We start from the raw sequence: 20,365 nt of genomic DNA on the forward strand, positions 1-20,365 counted from the left end.
ACACACACACACACACACACACACACACACACAGACACACCTCCACATTTTAGTTTACATAAAAACTTTCCCTATAAATTCAATATGTGCAGAAGATTCAGTGTCTGGAAAGCCACAAAGTGTAACACATAAAAATATTTCTCTTTAGAAATATTAGCTCCAGGGACCTGCTTATGATTGAGTGAATAACTGTAAATAGGCAGAAACTACATAAAGCAACTGTCTTCACGCATTGGGTCACAGGTAACTCCAGGCTGTGATCCTAGAAAAGGGAGCATATGGAGTTATGTACTCCCACGCACTCACCCTGGACGTCTGCCTAAGGATGCTTCCCAGACTCAGCAGAGGCCCCTAAAACAAGGACAGAACAAGCAGTCTTCCGGGGGTGGGGGGAGACAGGAGGGAGACAAATAATAGGCAGGGACAGAGAGACAGAGACAGAGAGAGAAAGAAAGGCTCAAGTTTACTGAGGTGGATCAAGTTGTCACTGGATTTAACAATAACACAAAATCACAGTATCAATGACTTAGTTAAATACGAATTGACTATTACTTAAATATATACCTTAATAAAGTTGTATATTCACTTAATTTTCACTGATCTCTCATTTTTCAAATAACATCTCTTCCTTGTTTTCATTTGTGTGATAAGAAATACAGAGAAACTCTGTCTTGAAAAACAAAAAACAAAAACAAACAAAAAACAAACAAAAAACTAAAAACATCTATTTTTGACAAAAATCTTACAGAAAGGGATGCAAACATTAAAGAAATTATTATTGCAATGGTACTTATTTTGAGCTATATTTTAAAAATTGCAAAATTATTTATAAATGTTATTTCCAGTTTCGACCAGTATTAATGAATATATTTTATATGTTAATCTTAAGTCCATCCACTTTTTCAAGTTTTCTCCTTATTCTTAGTAACTACCTGTGATTTCTTTAGCTTCTGCCAGTTAACAGATACTGTTTGCCCCTTTTCACTCTAGTTCATAATGTTCTTTTCCTGAATTTTGTCTGGAGTTGGAATGGATGTTAAAGAATGTTCCAGTGCCAAGTATCTTATCTGCCCAGATCGTATGTAGAATGCTTTCGGAATTTCTCCTTGGCTATCATATTTGTGGTAAGTTTTCTTCTTTTTATCAGTTTAAAACAGTTGAATCTCATTTATAACCTACAAAGGCATTTTTAAAAAATCAAAGACTTAACTTTCCCGTTTGTTGATCTGATGCATACTGCTAACAGTGAGCCAGGACTTTGCTTACACAGCAGGAACAAACTGGACTTGACCACAGAACGGGCTTCTTCCCCTGTTGGAGCGTACTTCCTGATGCTTTCCTTAGAGGTTTTTTTCTTGTTTTCTATATGTACAAAGGAAATGGTCTTATGTGCTCCGATTATATCCTTTGCTTACTTCATCCTATGGGTTAGATGGATAGCTCTGAACAAGCTGAGATGTGTTGCCTTTCCTCTACTAAGAAGCATCTGCATAAGTTATTTCAGAGGGATTTCATGTAAGTACCAAGGTGTGGTATTACTCACCATTTCTTCCTAAAAGCCTTGTTTTCTTCACCTTCATTTGGCCAATGTGAAGTAGTCACATCAAATGGAGCAAATGGTTTTGGGTTTGTTGGGTCTCGGGCAAGAGTGAATTGATGCTAATTTACAAGAGTATGGTTCATGATTCGTAGAAACGAGGAAATGGGTTAATAGTCCCTTGCTCTTCAGTGTCCAACAATTCTCTTCAATTTGCTTCAGTTCATACACTAGTTTGGAGTCGAAGCCATCACAAATCTAACAAGCTAAAGGACTGCCCCTACTTCAGACAGCAGTCAGAAACCCTGAGCCTCTGACCTGTTCTTGCTTCTTTCTGACTTTTCTGATCAAGGGCTGTAGTGAGAACTTTGGTTTCTTTAAAACACACAGAAACCTCATAAGAACATATTTTCATTTTAATCCCAGGTGTAGGGACGTGAAGCTGCTTCAGGTTGTCCAGAGTATCTGACTATGATTTGCCTTGAGCTCTAACAGGGGCGAGATTTTTGCCAGCTACAGATAGTTTCTGTGATCACGAGTGAGTGTGATGTTTGGAATACTGGGGGTGAGGATATTTAAATGCTAGGGCCCTGAGAGAGTTGGACTACGGTTGCTGGGGTGTTGGTTGGTTGCTGTTGGTTGTACAAAGAGGAAACAACAAGAAGAAATTAGCTATCTTGATGGCCAAGATCAAATTAGTCCCAAGGAACTCAATGTTCTTAATTGGCAGGAAGTAACTAATGATAGCACTACCCCCTTCCCCTCTATCCTTTTCTCTCTCCTATCTAGTGTTGAGGGGGTGTTGAAAGGGGGGGGAGGAGGAAGAAGAGTGGGCTAAAAAGAACCCACAAAGTAACTAATGCAGGCAACAAAGTGCTCTCACCATTCCACCTTCAGAGCTGATGATCACAGTTTTGTTTGAAATCACTTGGTGACTCAGGCCTAGACAAATGAAAGAGATGTGAAGACAGGCATGACCTTTGTTATAAATCATTAGGTCTCTTGTGGCAATATTTAATTTTTTTTTACTTAATCTGCATGTTGTCTTCTTTCTCCTTTGTTTGGCTGTTTGTCTCAACTCTTGCCTGGTATGTTTTTGTTTCTCCCTGGATTATTTTGTGTTGAACACTGCAGGGAGGTAGCTTCCCCAGGAAGGAGAGACATGTTGTCCCTGGGAAGAAGAGGCTCCAATTCCAAGCTGCTGGTGTCTCCTCCACTCTTCCTGAACAGCGCTACACTCACTGGACGTTGTCACTCAAGAAAGCGTGGTGAGGCTTCCCAGATAGGTGTGACCGAGAGGACTGCAGAGGACCACAGGGGAGTCACACTCCAGCTGCCCTCCCTTCTCCAGAGGCTGACAATGGCTCTGCTTATCGCTTATTGAAAATCTCAGTGGAAGTACTAATTCACAAAAGGTGCTAAGCTAGGTACAGAGGTCAAAGCCTATATACATATGTAGGTAGATGTGTGTGTGTGTGTGTGTGTGTGCATATGTATACACAATTATTATTCTTAGCATACCACAGTTACAGCTATGTTCTACAGAACAGCCACTATTTTCCTACTAGTATGGATGATCAAACAATTGCAGTTTCTTCAATGTTTCATTAACCAAAGCTTCAGGAGACCATGGGAACTTTCTAGCTTTCTGCCACATTTTCCAATTTCTCCCTTGAAATTTTCATTAGTTTATAGAAATCTGGCTTCTGTCGAGTTTCATTCGTGGTAATTCTATCTTGTTCTAGGCATTTTCTTACCATCAAATCCTCAATGGAGCAGAAGTTAGATAGGATTGTTTAATATTCTATATGTTATCGGGCATCATTGGATGACCCAGAAAGCATCTATAATTAAAACTATCCCCAGTCTATTAAAGACACAGTCACAGCAGAGACATGAATAGATGGCTTATGTCTATTCTTGGATTTGTTTTTGTCTCTGTTTCTTAGGATGTGTTTCATGAGGCCAATGGTTACTGATTGTGGTCAATTGTCAGAGGAGACCTCAGTCACATTTCTATTTAAAATTACCTGGGGTTCTTATAACCTCATGCATTTTGCAGCTAGATTATTTCCAGTGTCTTTCAGAATTTCAGACAAGTCTCAAACTCTCAATGTGTTTGTGTTTCTGCCCTATGAGAGGCCTTTGTTTAGAGCCTTTCATCATTGTTTCCTGCAAAGATGAATGATCCCCCAACCTATCTTTCCTTCCTGGGGAAGCTACCTTCCTCATATGTTCAACACAAGACAACCCAGGGAAAAACAAAAACATATGAGACTAGAGTTTAGATAAACAGCCAACCAAAGGAGAAATAAGACAATATGTGGATTAAGTAAAAAAAGAAAATCAAATATTGCCACAAAAGATCTAATGATTTATAACAAAGGCCATCATCTAGTTTCCTAGCATGGTAAAGGAATGAGAAAAATGCCTAGCTGTCTCATAGCATGATTTAGGTTTAAGTAACATCACTAAAGACCTACCAAGGATGATGGTACAGCTTGTAGAGCAAACATGAGGAACTCAGTTTGCACCCCAGCAATCATGAAAAGCATTCATGTAAAAAAACAGGTACTTTGATGAATATCTACAATCCCACTGCTGGGAAGGCAGAGACAGGAGGATAACAGCATTTGCTGAGCAGCCAGTCTGGCTAATCATCAAGCCCAAAGTGCAGCCTCAGAGAAAAACAACTAGACAGAAGATTCTAGAAGATACCCCACATCAACCTCTGGCCTCCACACTCATATGCACACATTTTCACAGAACCCCATGCAGATGCAGGTGTGTATATACATGTACACATACCAAAAATAAAAATCCACTGGTTATCAATCTTATGGTTTGAGAAAAATAGCAGCATTGTAGCAAATTAAATCAGTGTTTATTTGCTTATTAGATTCATCAGACTGTGGTTTTTGAAGGACAGGTGGAATTTGGGCAGGAGTTACTGTGCTCATATACTTATGGGAATGAGATCCCATAGAATGTGACCACATGGAGGGCTGCAGGACTTGTTCACAGTAAATAGAACTGAGGGATGCTAACTGCTGATTGGATGTGAGGTTTGGAGGGGGGTGTTGATATGGAACAGCTGTGGCAGTCTTTTTTACTGCATGCTTTCCATTGGCCACAGAGGCAGGAATGGGCTGCCAGTAGACTCCAGTGCATATTTCCTGATGTTTTCCAAAGTGTTTGTTGATGTTCTCACACAAACACAGATAGGTTGGCTTCATTTTAGTGGCATAGTTTTTTTTGTGAGCCTGTTGCTAAGTGATGATACTCCAAGTGTAGGGAAGTCTCTGGTTAGCATTTGGACATGGTCGGCTGAAGAACTTGAAACTGATCTAATGAGGAAGTATAAACCATATGACCCTAATTTCTCTTTGTAATGGCAGTGAATGATTGATTTGATTCTCAGCCTATGTTCTTCAGATGTTAAAGATGTCACAATGAGACAATATCTGGCAGATTACTCAAGTGCTTATGTTTAGCTGCAATCTCAAGCCCTTAGTGTTTCTTGGGGTTTCCTTGACTATTGAGAGTTTTCATTTCTTGATGATGGTTTATAGTTCTCAAGATTGAAATATTTGTGGAGATTATTTTCTCTTTATAACTTACCTTATCTATGGTTGAATTATGTTTTCTATTTATGATGTTTTTCTCTTTCCATTATTAGTCTTGTTGAATATTTATGCTTTATTTCAAAGAGCTTTTGGACTTTAATTGATCTACTATAATTTTGTTATTATGTTTATGCTATTTTCAAATTAATTTTTCAAATTTACTAAGCGTCCTAATTGTGTCTTCCTTTCCCTCTTCTCCTTTCAGTCTTTCTCTCTCATCTCCCCTCCCTCATGCCCCCTTTCTTTGTCCTCAGAAAAGAGGACGCCTCCCATAGATATCAACCTACCTTGGCAAATCAAGTTGCAGTAGGATAAAGCATCTTCTCCTAATGAGGCTATGCCAGGCAGCCCAGCTAGGGAACAGGGTTATAAAGGCAGGCAAGAGAGTCAAACACAACCCTTTCTCCTGCTGTTAGGAGGCTTACATGAAGACCAAGAGACTCAAGTTCTACATGTAGTGCCACATGCTCTCAATCCCAGCTCTCAGAAGACAGAGACATGTGGGCCTCTGAATTCAAGGCCAGCCTGGTCTACACAGTGGGCTCCAGCACAGTCAAAACTATATACAGAGATTCTGTCTCAAACAGCTAATAAATAAATAAATAAATAAATAAATAAATAAATAAATAAATAAAAACCATCCCTTAAAGGTTGTATCTTGAAGTACAGTGCATTATTGTACACTTCTAATTCTTTTTCAGTGTCCATTTGTATTTCTTTCTAACCCATGAGTTATTTGGCAAGGTTTTTCTTTTTAATTTCCAAGGATAAGATAATTCTACTTATCTGTTTACTATTAAATTCTAAATTTATTGTTTTGTGGTCGAGACATATGGTCTTTATCTGGAAAACAGAGCAGAAACAGTAGATGGAAGGCTTGTATCACAATTTCCATTAACGTGCTGAGCCAACAGGGAGTGAAGGACCCCTGAAGCATCTCTCCACACACTGCCAGTAACCTTGAACATGGTCCTCAGACACCAAGGACAGGGTAGAGATGGTCAAAGAACATGCCTGTTTAAATTGCAATTTCTATTACACTGAAGTAGGGGGAGTCACACAAAGAACAAATTCTATAGAGTGAGCATGATACTTTATAAAGCTAAGAAATCAGCCTATAGCACGAGGAGACCTGTCTGAAGAAACAAATAAGAGCCTCGTGCCTGAAACATGGGAGCAGCCAAGAGCAGAGCAGGTAAGGAGAGCAACCCACAAACACAGCCTTAGAATATCAGCTGAGGGAATGTTCTGGAAAGAATAAGCAAAGGCTGAATAAGTAGAAGTCTGTATGAAGAGTTAAGTGATGTGTAGAAGAACAAGTACAAGATCATTAACTTAATCACCAGGAAGAAGAATGTGTACATATGGGCAAGAGGAAAAAAAAATCAAATAATAATACAGGTCCAGTCCCCCAAGTTAACAAAGGAACAAACACATCATGTTGAAAGGGTCCAGGGCAGACTAAAGGAAGGGTTTTCTGGATGCATTTGTTGACATCTACAAATATCAAAGAGAAAAAGAAAACTCTAGAAGCTTGACAAAAACCAGCACATTGGAAAGAACTGGATTATATAGTGTGGAAAAACACAAGACCTTCAGAGCGGAAGCACGGTGTTCAAGGCTTTGAAGGAAGTCAGAGTGTCACTAGGGTGGAAGGGGGAGGAAGTGTAGGAAAAGGGGCCTTTGTGTCTCTGTTGGTCACCGGGCAACTTAGGTTGAGTGCGAGCTTCCTAGATTGTTCTCACTGGAAGAATCAGTTGAGAATCCTCAAATGATTAGTGTATCGGCCCACCCTTCCTGATTTGTCAGAGACCCCCACAGCTCTCCTTTTGACATCCAATCCAGTTCAACCCAAGGGCCTGCCAATCATTCCTGCCTAATGCCCCTAGTCTTCTCCCACATGATAATATGCAATAAATTTTATAATTTGCATAGTGAAATGGATGCATGCTCACAGAAAGATAGAAGCAGAGTGAAAAGTACAAAGATATCCTGACAGAGACGGCAAAAGGATAAAAAAAAATAGAACCAGGAAGCTCACAGGCGTGTGTGGGCAGGAGTACATGGGAGGGAGCCAGGGTCTACGTTACATTTTGAGATAGCATCTCTCCCAGAACCTAGAACTCACCAGTTGTCCAGGCTGCTATGCAGGGTCTACCTTTCTCTGGCTCCCCAGATCTGGGGTTGCAGCTCTTTATGTGGGTGCTGGGGATCGGAACTCACTCAGCTCTCTCCGCAAGCATAGCTCACACTTTATCCAGAGCCGTGTCCCCGGCACCACTGATTGCTTTTCATGAGGCAGACTGCTTGATGGATTCCTGGTCATTCCCCTCCGATTCTTGTTCTGTGAAGTCCTGTAGAATGTGAGGTTTGGGTGCATCAGGCACATGAATTTGCCACAGTGATCAGGGTTGGGTTTTTCACACCTACTGCTTGTATGTGGAAACAGACAACGTGCATGTAGGTGTGTGGGGCTCTGTCTTTTGCTGTGTGTCTTTCCAGCTTAAGAATTTCACAGACAAATGAGGATTTAACATGCCATATTTTGAGGGGGAAATCACAAGGTTATTCTGCTTAATGTTTCATACGATACACAACTGTGTTGTAGGCAATGAACAAGAGTTATGAAAAAGGATATGAAGTTAGTTGTTTTTCCAGTTCTAACAGGAAGAATGCATAGAAATATATTCCAGAGCAGAAGTATGAAAGCCAAGGAGTTCTTATCAGGTGGAATTTGAATTTTCCATGTTTTTGAAAAGAAAATACCACAGTGAGCGTTATAGAAATACTTATCTATCCTGCTAATAACATACCTGAGTTGTGATAAAATGAGTTATGATACTTTATTTCATTGTAGGTATTTCTCAAACAAATTGATGTTTCCTTAATGTAATTCTCATAGATACGGCATCTGTTTGTAGCATAGCAAATATGGCTTTGTTTTCCTGAAGTCTTAAGAATTTCTATTCTCCAATCTTATTCTTTGTCATTTTTTTGCACAACAAATGATAATTGTTGCAGTGGTTTATTTCCTTCTATTGCTAGTGATATTAGACATGTCCATAAACTATTTAACTTCAGTTAGCCATAAATTATGCTGAAATACATTTGGTCTGTTCCTTAAAAAAACTTGAGGTTTTTCAAATCTGGGCCCTCCTGCATGCCCTGAGCACACATGCAGAGCAGGAAGTGGACCTTGTACACAAGCCGTCCTTTACAGATGATTTAAGCCCTGAATTCTTGGCAAGTACTATTTTCCAACTTCCTTCCTCTCTCTTTAGATGGGGACAGTTATAAATGATTAACTCCGTAAAGTTTTAAGTCTGTTTCCTAAAAGTGACCCATTTTCCTTTTAAAAATCTGGGCCCAGAACTGAACTGCTTTCACATCTGTATACTATATTCATTTGGAAAAAAAATAGTTTTTATGAATTGAGATAACTTTTCTGGGAAAGCCTTAATAAAGAGAGGTCACAGAAGCCTTAGGTCTCATGGGTCTCGGGTTGGTGGGGGATTTCTGTGCAAACTGGCAGCCTTGGGCCTTCCAGACCTCTGCAAATCAGGAGGTTTTCCTGACTTTTATTTTACCTGAGCCCAGGTTACAAACCTGGGTTGAGAAAATGGAGTAAGAGTGACCTTTAGTGGTCACTCTGGGTAATCACAAAGGGGTGGGATGTCTGTCTCAAGGACCCGATAGACCATGAGTTAGCATGTGTGCTTAAGACTGAGGTAGTGAGGTAGGACTGACCACAGAGCTCGGAGGGAAGCTCAAAACCCTGCAGGCTTGGGTGAGGGAGATGACAGGATACACTTTAATTATTGGTAAATTAAAATCCTATCACATCTACCAGCACAACTTAAGAGATTCAGCACTTGAGTCCTATGTGCAAACTGACTTGGAGAAGCACCACTTAACTGAAGCAAAACTCTTCGGCTTTTCAGATTGATTAAAAAGCCACCTGCACAGCAGGAGGAGGACTTACTGATTAGCCCCACGGCTGAGTTTAGGAGGACAGCCCATCCCACTTACAGGAGAATTCACTATTGATGGAAGCTAATGTTCAAAACACACTTTCCTTGTTTTTGTTAGATGTCAGGAAATATTCCTTTAATTCCACATTGAAATGCAGAGAACAGTCCCTTAATAAAGCTCTTTCACTCCCTTTGTAATCTATGTGTTGTTTTCTTCCTAGACTAAGATACATCATGCTAACTCATGGTCTATCTGGTCCTTGAGACAGACATCCCACCCCTTAGCACTGGTGTAAGCTGCACATTGGTCATGGTGGGATATGCCAGAGTCCAGGAATAAAGAAATGCGCATCTGGGTTCTCCCCAGTGCCAGCATCACTGTTGGTATTCCTTGGTTTTGAACACAGAACTGAGGTGGAAGACTTTCTCTGCCTGTCATGAGAGCTTGTACACCAGAAGAGGATGAGGTCACAGGAAAGCCTTTGACACTAGAAGCTTCTACCCAGAAGAACAGCACACAGACCAGTAGTTATTGCAGAAAGAACAAGGCTGGAGCACACCGGGCCCTGGTAGCAGGACTTCAAATGTTCTGTTAGGGTGGCAAATCCTCCAGTGGGTTTGCAAATATTATTGACTTGTAATGCTGAGCTAAACAAAGCATGTAGTCACTGGGGAATGCTTAGTCCTGTGGGAAGTGGATCTTCTTTTCCCAGGGTAGCAGGCTGCTGTCTGTTAGAGCGGCATGGGTCTGCTGTAGGGCGGTATTCAGGACAGCAGCATTTCTGAGCAGAAATCTCTCGGTGGAAGCTGACAAGGAAGACCCCATGGAGGAGGTACACTCCAGTCTAAAAAATCAACCAAAGCAGAAACCTGCCTCTTAGCTCCCAGATAATTTCTACACCACATGTTTCAAGAAGCTAGGAGAAACGATGTTGAGGAGTTTTGTCTAAAGGAACAAGAAATATTTGGGGGGAGATAGAGGTGTCTAACATTCTTTCAATATGAATCAGAGCTTCATAAGGTATCCTAGGAGTATGTATACATTTTATGAATCAATGAAAAGCAAATTTAAATAAAAATGTAGAAATTATAAAAGTAAACATACTTAAGGGTCTAAAATATAAATCTATCTTTCAGGTGACATTTTTAATCTCAACAAATGGGGTATCAAGAAAACATCCTAGTACTCACATCCAACAGGCAGGAGATAAACATTGGAGAATCAACCTTAAACTTTGGAACCTAGACGCAAATGTCTATGGAGATTTGTCTGTGAGAATAACATTAGAGAAATTATTGCTTTTTGCAGTGGCTGAATTACAGTTCTTTGAGTAGTTTGTTTCTAACGCTATTACTCCCCTACCCCCCCCAAAAAAAACAACCCAAAAACAAAAAAACAAAAAAGGAAAGAAAAAAAACATGAAAACTAAAATAAAAGAAACAAAACAACAATTAATTGTAGGGTATACTGTTACAAATGCTATTGCTTAATGCATATGGGGTATATTGTAGAAAGATCTACTATAACATGCCCCACTATTCTCACCTTTCAGTATTGATAAGTGGTGCTTTTGTAATTACTGTGTGTGTGAAGCATGTGTGTATACCTATGTACATTTGTGTGTGTAAATGCAGGCACATCTCTGCGGGTCAGAATACAGCTTTGAGAGGCAGTCTTTTCCTTCACTGCTGTTTAAAGCATCGTCACACTAAATTTCCCAACTCCACCTCTAACTCATTTTGTAGTCCTGGCAGGCTTTGATCTTGCAATCAACTTTTGAAGTAGCTGGAATTACAGACCTATGTCACCAGGCCAGGATACTTAGGTGTATTTTTATAGTTTGTCTTTCCTTATGATATGGCCTTTATAGTGATATTGTATGTAGCTGCATTATCAAAAGATAGAAAGTTGTAATTACCTGTCAACACCATGAGAAAGGGAGCATGCTTGCATCCCTACCATTTGTTGTTGTTGTTGGTGGTGGTGGTGGTGGTAGTAGTCATGGTAATGGTCTCAAACTCCCAGAGCTTCTCTTACCTCTGCCTCCCAAGTGCTGGAATCAAAGGTGTGCACTACCACACCCAGCCCCAACCCCCTCTATATTATTATCAACACCTTTCAAGCAGGTACTTCAAAAGACACACAATTGTGTGTCAAATAATCTCATGTATAAATTAAATCTGTTGTCAGGACAGAGGGTTTTGGACTAGCAACTTTTCTTATGCCCTTTTTAATCTTATGGATTTACGTTGGTCACATTTTGAACTGAGGACCTAACCTTCTGTCTTCCCTTTTTCAGGTAGCATACGCTTGCAGTTGGCAACCCCCATAACTGTTCCCCTGTTTTTAATACCAGATGTTCACAACGACTAAAATGAGAGCACTCCTTATTTTAGTGATTTGCCTTCTTTACAGTTTTCTTTTAAAAATTAGTTTACAATTTAAATAGATCTATAGCAACTAGGGACATAGACGCGGTCATTGAAAGTCTCCAACCAAGAAAAGCCCAGGTCCAGGTGATTCTGGTGCGGAATTGTACCAGTCTTTCAAAGAAGAGTTAATGCCAATACCACTCAAATTATCCCAGAAAATAGAAGCAGAAGGAGCATTGCCAAGTTCCTCTTATGGGGCCACAGCCATGCTGACATCTAAACCACATAAAGAGTCAACAAAAAATCAAATTACAGATCAGTTTGTCTTATGAATATCGAAGCAAAAACACTCAATGAAATACTTGTAAGCTGAATCCAAGAACACATCAAAAAACTTCAAAGAAATGTTCAGCATCCTTAGGTATCAAGGAAATGCAAACTAAAACTACCTGAGATTTCATCTTACGCCTGTCAGAATGGCTAAGATTAATAATACAAGTGGTATCTCACGCTGGCTGTGCTGTGGAGCAAGGAGAACACTCCTCCATTTCTGGTGAGGTTCAAACTTGCAAAGTCACTTAAGAAATGAATGTGGAGTTTTCTCAGAAATCTACCACTCTTGAGCATATACCTAAAGGATGATCCACCCCACCTCAAGGATTCTTGCAGCTTTATTCATAATAGTCTAACACTGGAAACAACCTTGCAGAGCTTGTGGGAGTGGCCAAACAATGTCCCTCAACAAAATAATGGATAAAAAAAATATGTTAAATTTACACGATGTAGTATTTATTTGCCTATTTAAAAATGGCATTACAAAATTTGCAGACAAATAGATAGACCTAGAAAAGAAATCATCCTGAGTAAGGTAACCAGACCCAGAAAGACAAACATGGTATGTAGTTATTTGTAACTGGATATTAGCCATTAAGTAAAATACAACCAAGCTATAAGTCGTAATCCCAGAAAGGTTAGGTAAAGAGGAGCCCTCTAGGAGTGTAGGCCTGGGACTCCTGGGCAAGGAAACATGGAATAATGTTTTTTGGGGGAGGTGGACCAGGGGCGGGTAGGGATGGAAGTGGAAGTGGATGGCAGTTGGTGGGATCAGGTGGAAGGGGGTGGGAGTGGGCGGGTCCAGGTGGATGGGGATGAAATGGAGGAAAAGAGTGCAAGCATTGGGAGTTATTCAGTGGTGGTATGGAAACCTAACACAGTGGAAACTTCTTGGAAATCTATAAGGGTGGTCCTAGTGAGGACTCCTAGTAATGTGGGATACAATGGATTCTGATCTGACCATCTCCTGTAGCCAGGTGAAGCTCCCACTGTTGGGTCTGGGTTGAATTTGGTTGACTTGTTGGTTGAAGAAGTCCCATAGAGACCACCACCAGCACAAGCTGATGCTAGAATATAGGATCATTTTCTGAAAATAAAAAATGACATAGGGACCAATCACAACATCCACACAGTTCATTGAAAGTGGAGTGATCAAGCTGGTGCCTGCATGAAGACATTACCCCTACTCTTCTGTGAGAGAAGGTCCTCTGCAGGCTACTGAAAGAGAAATCTAGATACTAACAGTCATGAAATCTTTGGCCTACAAACTGTTCTGCCTGCAAGAGGTGATGGGGCAATCTGGTGTTGCAGAACATGTGGGGGTGGGCAACCAATGTCTAATTTAACTGGAGGTCCACTCCGCTAGAGTGAGTCCATGTCCTACACTGACTGAAAGGCCAGGGACCAGAGACTGGGTAGCCCAGGGACCTAAGATAGGATCAAATACACTGATCTTAAAAGGAAAGATCAATGAAATGTTTCCTAATGATATTTTGCTATACTCATAGATCAGTGCCTCCATCAAAGAGGCTTTCTCCTTCTCGTAGCAGATAAGAGCCGGTGCAGAGATCCTCAGCCAGTCTTCATGCAGAGAGAGTCAGAACTGGAGGTCTCCATTGGGCTCTTCCTCTTGCAGTTTGGGAAATCCCATGGAAGAAGGAAAGAAAAGACCGTGAGAGTCAGGAGAGAGGGTGGACACTGGGAGAGCATGGCCTGGTTAATCAGCTGTGACTCAGCTTTGAGCTCACAGAGACTGAGCAGCGAGCGCAGATCTTACAGGAGTCCGGACCAAATCCTCTCAGTGTATGTTATGGCTGTTAGCTTTTTAAACATCTTTAAAAGATAGCTTTAAGTGTGTGTGTGTGTGTGTGTGTGTGTGTGTGTGTGTGTGTGTGTCACACACTCGTATATATACACAAGTATGAGTGCCATTTGAGGCTAAAAGAGGCTACTGGATACCCAGAGCTGGAGTTACAGGCAGTTGTTAGCCATCTGAAAGGGAATCTAGAGCCTCTCCCAGAACAGCAAATGCTCCTAACCACTGACCCATCCTTCTAGCCCCTGTTCATGTTTTCTTTGTGAACGTTTGCAATGAAAGTCGCCACTTTCATCTTGTTAGCTTCTAGCCTGGAGAGGTCTCCCATGAAGGATATTGGTGTAATTCAACCTTCATGTCATAACCCAGCTATGATGGAGGACGTGGCCACAGACTAATTCAACTGACATCTTGTGTACGGAGGGAATTTTCCTGAGACGCATTACTTATGAAATATCCCTATTATTTGAAGACAACCACAGATACATGATGACAGAGGTGGCTTCTGTCATCACTGTTGCTCCTCAGAACAGAACAGACGTCCGGCTTGCACTCCATAAAGGTTCTTTTTCTAAGGCCACATGCTGAAGGGAACATGGCTGCACCCATTTCCTCCCCTATTGCAACAAGAGGTCATGTTTGTTTAGAATGCTCATGTCTCTTCAGCTTGCACACTCTACAGCACCCTGCCAAAGCACACAGTCCCCAAACCACTTAATCTTGAGTGCCCTCATTTTCTGATCCTTGGCTGTTATTATAGGAACTGGATCTAGCTAGACGTTGCCTCTGCTGCGACAGGGGAATAGCAGGACATCTTGTGCAATAATTTGCAAACAGTGGCTTGAGAGAAATGGGACATAGAAAAAACACACTTCACACTCTGACCTCTCTACATTGTCACAGGGACTGTTTGGCTGGGCTGGCTTCCCAGGGCGGGTGAGGGTAAGAAAGAAAGGAAAAACAAAAAGGGGAAAAAAAAGAAGAAGAGGTTAGGAGCTGGGAGAAGTGGGAAACCTGAAGCCAAATTGCAGCTTATCTAACTAGCAGGAAACCTTATACAAGATACTGTTATCTTTAAGGCTCAATTCCTCCATTCATAAAATCTGGAAAATATGACCTGCCCAGATTGCTCAATGGGACTTGCTGCCGAGCCTGATGTCTTTCTATGGGACAGGTCAATCATTAGCAGAGTCTAGCATATGTTTAATTTCTTTACACTGTTGTTGTTGATGCTATATTTAGGATCATTGATGAAGTTTGATACGGTCTCAGGTTTACTTGGCCCCAGGGCAAAATGACTACACATAGGACAAAACCTTAAGGAAACTTTGGCTCACAGGGAAGGCAAGGTGGCAGGAGCTGAAAGAAACTAGTTACATTGTACCCACGGCAGGAGATTACACAGAAGTGAGGATAGGGTATCAGACCTCAGGGCCTCAGCTCCAGTCCCTCACTTCCTCCAATGATGCTCTCTCTCTTAAAGGTCCCACAGCCTCCCACAACGTCACCAGCAGCTGGAGAGCAAGTGTTAAAACACAAAGCCTGTGGGACCAGTGCACATTCAGGCCACAGCAATGACCATGATGAAATGTGCATTTTTTTGGCCATGTCCAATGCTCCCACATAAGACAGCTATGGCCACTGTGCTATCAGGGTACGACGGAAAACAGCAACTTTGTAGCCAAGGGGAAGATAGTCTTAACACTCCCAAGTGGCTGTGAGGGTTCCAGCTGGGATGGCTCTCCCTGGACAGGCAACCTAGAAGTGTGGCAGCAGGTCCAGGTGCTGCTGACAGTGGGACACACATCGCTCTGGAAGGCCTGCCTCTAGGCCGGGGGCATAGGCATCAGTGTGGCTGAGCATCTGTGTGGTGTATGCTCTACTCTAATGGCTGTTGAGAGACTGTGGTATATGTCTATGAGCTGTGAGAATGTTCAAAGTTTTCCACATTGCTGAAGTTATGTTTTAGAAGAGTCTAACATTCTAAGTCAAAGTCTTACAGTTGTTAGCTTCTGAACTTCTAAAGGCATAGAGCCTTTGGGGACTGTAGAAGAGGTGGACAGGGTTCAAAGGTTTGAAATAACAAAGAACATAAAGTGAAAGCAAGAATAATAAAAATAATGAAAGTGAAAATAATATATAAGATTTTATAAGACATTTGATCAACTCAAGATTCAAATCAATATTTCTTCACGTAGTTGTGATAAGATGGTGGAACAAAGCCCCAGAGAGAGCTTCATGATTATTGCTTGCCCGTCCTTTCTGGAAAATACCCCTTCGGCTTATTTCTTCTCGGACAGAGAGACCTGTTTATGCAAAGCTCCCTCTTGCTCTTGGTTCTCACTGAGAGGTTGCGTGGCCTTGGTGTCTGCTGGATTTGGTGGAAGCAAACAGGCTAAGGTCCCCTGCTCACTTCCTCCCTACCTCACTGCCAAGTCAGGCAGAAACTCCTCCCCGAGACGCCTGACGTCTGTTCTTTGAAACCAGGAGGCCACTCTCTTCAAACATTTCAAAAGCATGCACCCATGCATGCAAACCATGACCACTGTACATTATTTTATTCTTGATTGATCCCCATATTTTCCGCTCTTTTTTATCAACCCTTCAGGGATATTTAGAAATCATAGAAAACACTTGCAGGATTCACTTCCCGTGGCTCTGTGAACCACCCTCCTGTCTGGCCCTCCTCACCTCTTCTGACAAGAACCTAGTTAGTGTTACACACGCACAGTCACCTTTGCCTGGTTTTGTCAAATTCCCCATTCATTCTCCTTTAAAATGAAAACATTTAAGTTTACCAAGACATGATAAGGAAGGTTGTTTTGTTGTTCTTAATGTGAGCGGGGTTTATAATAATGCCACTCAGAGGTGAATTGGCTAAAGCAGCATTCCACCTTAAAACACCAGATATCATTATCACCACACATTGTTTATAAATGAAGCAAAATTATGAATAAAGTAAGATTATGCAATGATATTACAGATGTGAAGATGGGTTTTAAGTGAAAAACAAACAAACAAAAAACCCACAAAGCACTTATTGCATCATACTATCATTTCACTAAAATAAAAGCCACTACATAAATGTATGCAAATATTTAAATACCCACACAATAGATGCCTGCTACAGAGGCCTTGATTGCCATATCTCTAGAAGAGTCATTTAATACTGCACATTATAATTATCTGCAATGAGAATCACTCAGAGGTCAGGGTAAATGTTTTCTCTCTAGACCCCAATGCAACTTATGTACCATGTAGATGAATTAACTATTTAAAAAGATATAATCATCTATTTGAATTGAGATTGTCCTCATTTATTTGGAAAAGTCAACTGAGTATATCTAAGATTTGTATGTTACTACAAGGTGATTAAGACACCCAATAACTTGTATTATGTACACCACTGAATTGACTGCATGCCATTTAGAGTAAAGAACTTGGGGACCAGGCACAAGTCCCATGGGGTTATAGTCAGGATTGTGTCCCTTGTAGCTTAACTTGGTAGAGCTGATGCAATCAATGGTGTTTACTTCTCATGAAATCACCACATTAAACTTCCTTTGGAATTTTGGTTTTGTCTTCTTTCAGGCTGTGGGTCTATGTGCCAAACAAAATGGGACCCTTTTAAAGGCTCCATTGAATTTCCTGCACACTTGTGAATGTCTGTGGTTTTTCTCATCAAACCACAAGAAAAGCAAGATGAAGACACGTGTGTCTTACCGCCAGGGTGAAGACTTCACATCCATCACAGATGAAAGGCTCAGCGGAGCCCAGAAAGTTTGGATTAAGTTTGGCAAATTTATTGTTATTTTCCAGAAAACTGGCCAAATCTTGGGGGAGAGTGTTGGGGGGGGGCGGGCGGCAGGAGTGGGGCTGCCTATCCACAGCCGCGTGCTCCCTGTGCATCAGGCCCAAACTGAGATTTGGACCAACCATACTCTGGATTTAGGGGAGTTGGAACGAACTCTGACAGGCTCTAACCTCTTGGAATCCTTCCACTGTGGACAGACATTCTCATTGAAGTTTTTATTTTGAATTATGTGATTGCTGGTATCTGCCCCTTGTATTAAATCTAACTCTTAAAATGTCCAAGATCTTGTGATGTGGCTAGCTCTCAGCAAAATATTGCTGTGCAGGATAGCCAAGAGTCCTTCTTATACCCACAGAAGGGTTTCTTAACAGGCATTCCTCTTTTGAGAATAGCATGAAGACTGTTATGCTACGCTGACCGATGGAAGGCTCAGGCTTGGACCACCACCCCAAAAGCAGCATGCATGACATGGTGCTGGGACGCCTTGTTTCAGATCTGGGTGTTCCTTTTTATTATTTACTGTGGGCCCTCAGAGAAGGGCTTTATGGTCCTTGACCTCACTTCCTCTAGAAGAAATACCACTTAGAATCCATAGCCACATCAGAGTTCTACAGGAAACTATGGGGTATTAAATATGGTGAAATTAAGAGAATTCAGTGGACTCACTTACAGTGTGGGCACATGTGAAGAGAGTAGAGATGGAGACTGGCACAGCCGTCATGGGGGCACGGCCACATCATGGGCACACTGGGGAGACAGTGTTTAATGGTGCCAGCAAAAGCCCTGGCAAAAGAAGAGAGAGGAGCTCGTAAAATGGAACTATTGCATGTACCAAGCATTTAGAAGACATAGCACCACAAGGGCACGCAATCTTTAGTTTTGAAAATTGCTAAAATGTTCACATGTGAAAATAATGAAATGTATAAAGACATCGATCATTTTTGCCTAGGTGATTGGTCAAAATTTGGAGGGCAAGGGTGGTTAACACTGTACTACTGACAAAACCAAACACCAACACAAATGGCCTAAAGTGCTGGAAATGGTAAATTCAGGAGAAGAGTGTGGCTGCCCCTTAGCTGCTGAACGCTCATTTTCTCTAGCTGACTTTAACATTTACTTCCTGTGTCCTTGCTGGTATTTGACTTGTGTGTGGCTTCCTTATTAAATCTGTCGGCAGCAGTTCATTGTGTTTCTTTAATTTGGAGGTGGGGATGTGAATATTTTATAGTTTCTGCACAGCACACATGATCAAGTCTTTGAATTTCTTTGTTTGTTTTTCTAACCTTCCATGTTACCACTGGCCCTGGAAAGAAACAATATATCATAATTGCTCACTCTCCTGACCATCTGACTTACATATCTAAAGATATTTCTTGTGGAGAAAAACAAAACAGTGTTAATTCTGTATTATTTTCTCTATTAATATCTTGCCCTTAACTCGACTGGATAAACAAATGATAACTCTCTGATTCAGAACTCAGAAAATTATTTTTGCTCTTGTAACTAATTTCCTTTCTTAAGCTATTTTCAAAACATGAAAGCTGATTAATTGCCCCAAGAGAGTAAACTTCTTGGTGAAATTTGTGAGACTTATATTTTCATTAAACTTCTTAGTAAAATGTAATACATTGTAGGCTTTATTTATCATTTTTTGGGCCATGTCTTCTACAATCACAGTTCTATACTCGCTTGGCATTTTTGAGATTACGTAGCTACTCTGTCGTCGATGTCAGCCTCAAACTCATGATCATCCAGGGCTGGGATTACAGGGATGCACCATCTTACTTGACTTGTTCTGTGTTTTGACCCATATAATTACTTTTCCTTCATTCTTAGGCAATCTAAACTTATTAGAAAGGAATTAATACTTAAAATTTTGAGCTGGAGAAATGTTTAAAATTTTACTTCTCCATTAACTCCTATCCCCCCCCCCCAAACACTTATGTTTAAAAATCCCTACACACAGAGGTAGAAAAAAGCCTCAATTAGAAGAACATAAGAAAGAAAAAAATCCATGCGTAGAATAGATGAGCAAAAGAGATCTATAAAAGACTGGATCCTGTTCAACTCAGTAGATGTCAATACCTAATAGGAATAGGGTAAAATGAAAAGAACCTATCAATATATAAATAACCAGAGAATGAAAGCAAAATTATAGAAACCAGAGAGTTGTGCTTAGTAATAGCTCTAAATGTACATGATCTTAACTATCCAATTAGAAAATGAAATCTAGATGATCAGGTTATAAGACAAGATTCAATTGTTTTCCTACCAGAAACAGAACTCACTAACATTTTTAATATATTAACTAATACTATGGTACTTCTTTTAATCATTTTAAACATTTTTTTAGAAACGTTATATCGGACATTGCATAACAAGACCGAGGGATATTTTAAGCAAGGAGGTCTTTTGTCCTTAGGCTTCTGCAGTCAGTCGCCTGTGGAATCTTCGCCAGGTTAGAACTGAAAGTGTGAGATGCTTGTTTAAACAAACTGCCCTCTGTGTTCTTGATGACAATGAAGGGCAAACAATTGCAAGCTTTGTAAAGCCCTTCAGGAGTGATCACTGAGTACCTTGAGGGTGGTCTGCATACCCATCTCTTAAACAGGGGGCTGGAGAGCTGGAGAGAATCCACAGGGCAGAGTCCAGCAGGTCTCATACGCATGGGTGAGCAGCCTCCTTCCTAAGCAAGTTCTGGCTGTGCTTCAGAGCTGGGTGTCTATGGAACCTCCAAATGATCTCTATGTGCAGAGGTACAGAGGGTTTTGCCACCAAGGTTGGCTACTACTGAATCCCCAGTCTCCAGGAAGAGGTATTTCCAGATCCTTCTTGTAGAGCCCAATGCCTGAGTTCTAGCCCTCTGAATTCAGGGAACTTCTAGAGGGAAGGTTG

This window comes from Mus pahari, chromosome 4 (assembly GCF_900095145.1).
Source record: "Mus pahari chromosome 4, PAHARI_EIJ_v1.1, whole genome shotgun sequence".
Taxonomy (NCBI): Eukaryota; Metazoa; Chordata; class Mammalia; order Rodentia; family Muridae; genus Mus; species Mus pahari.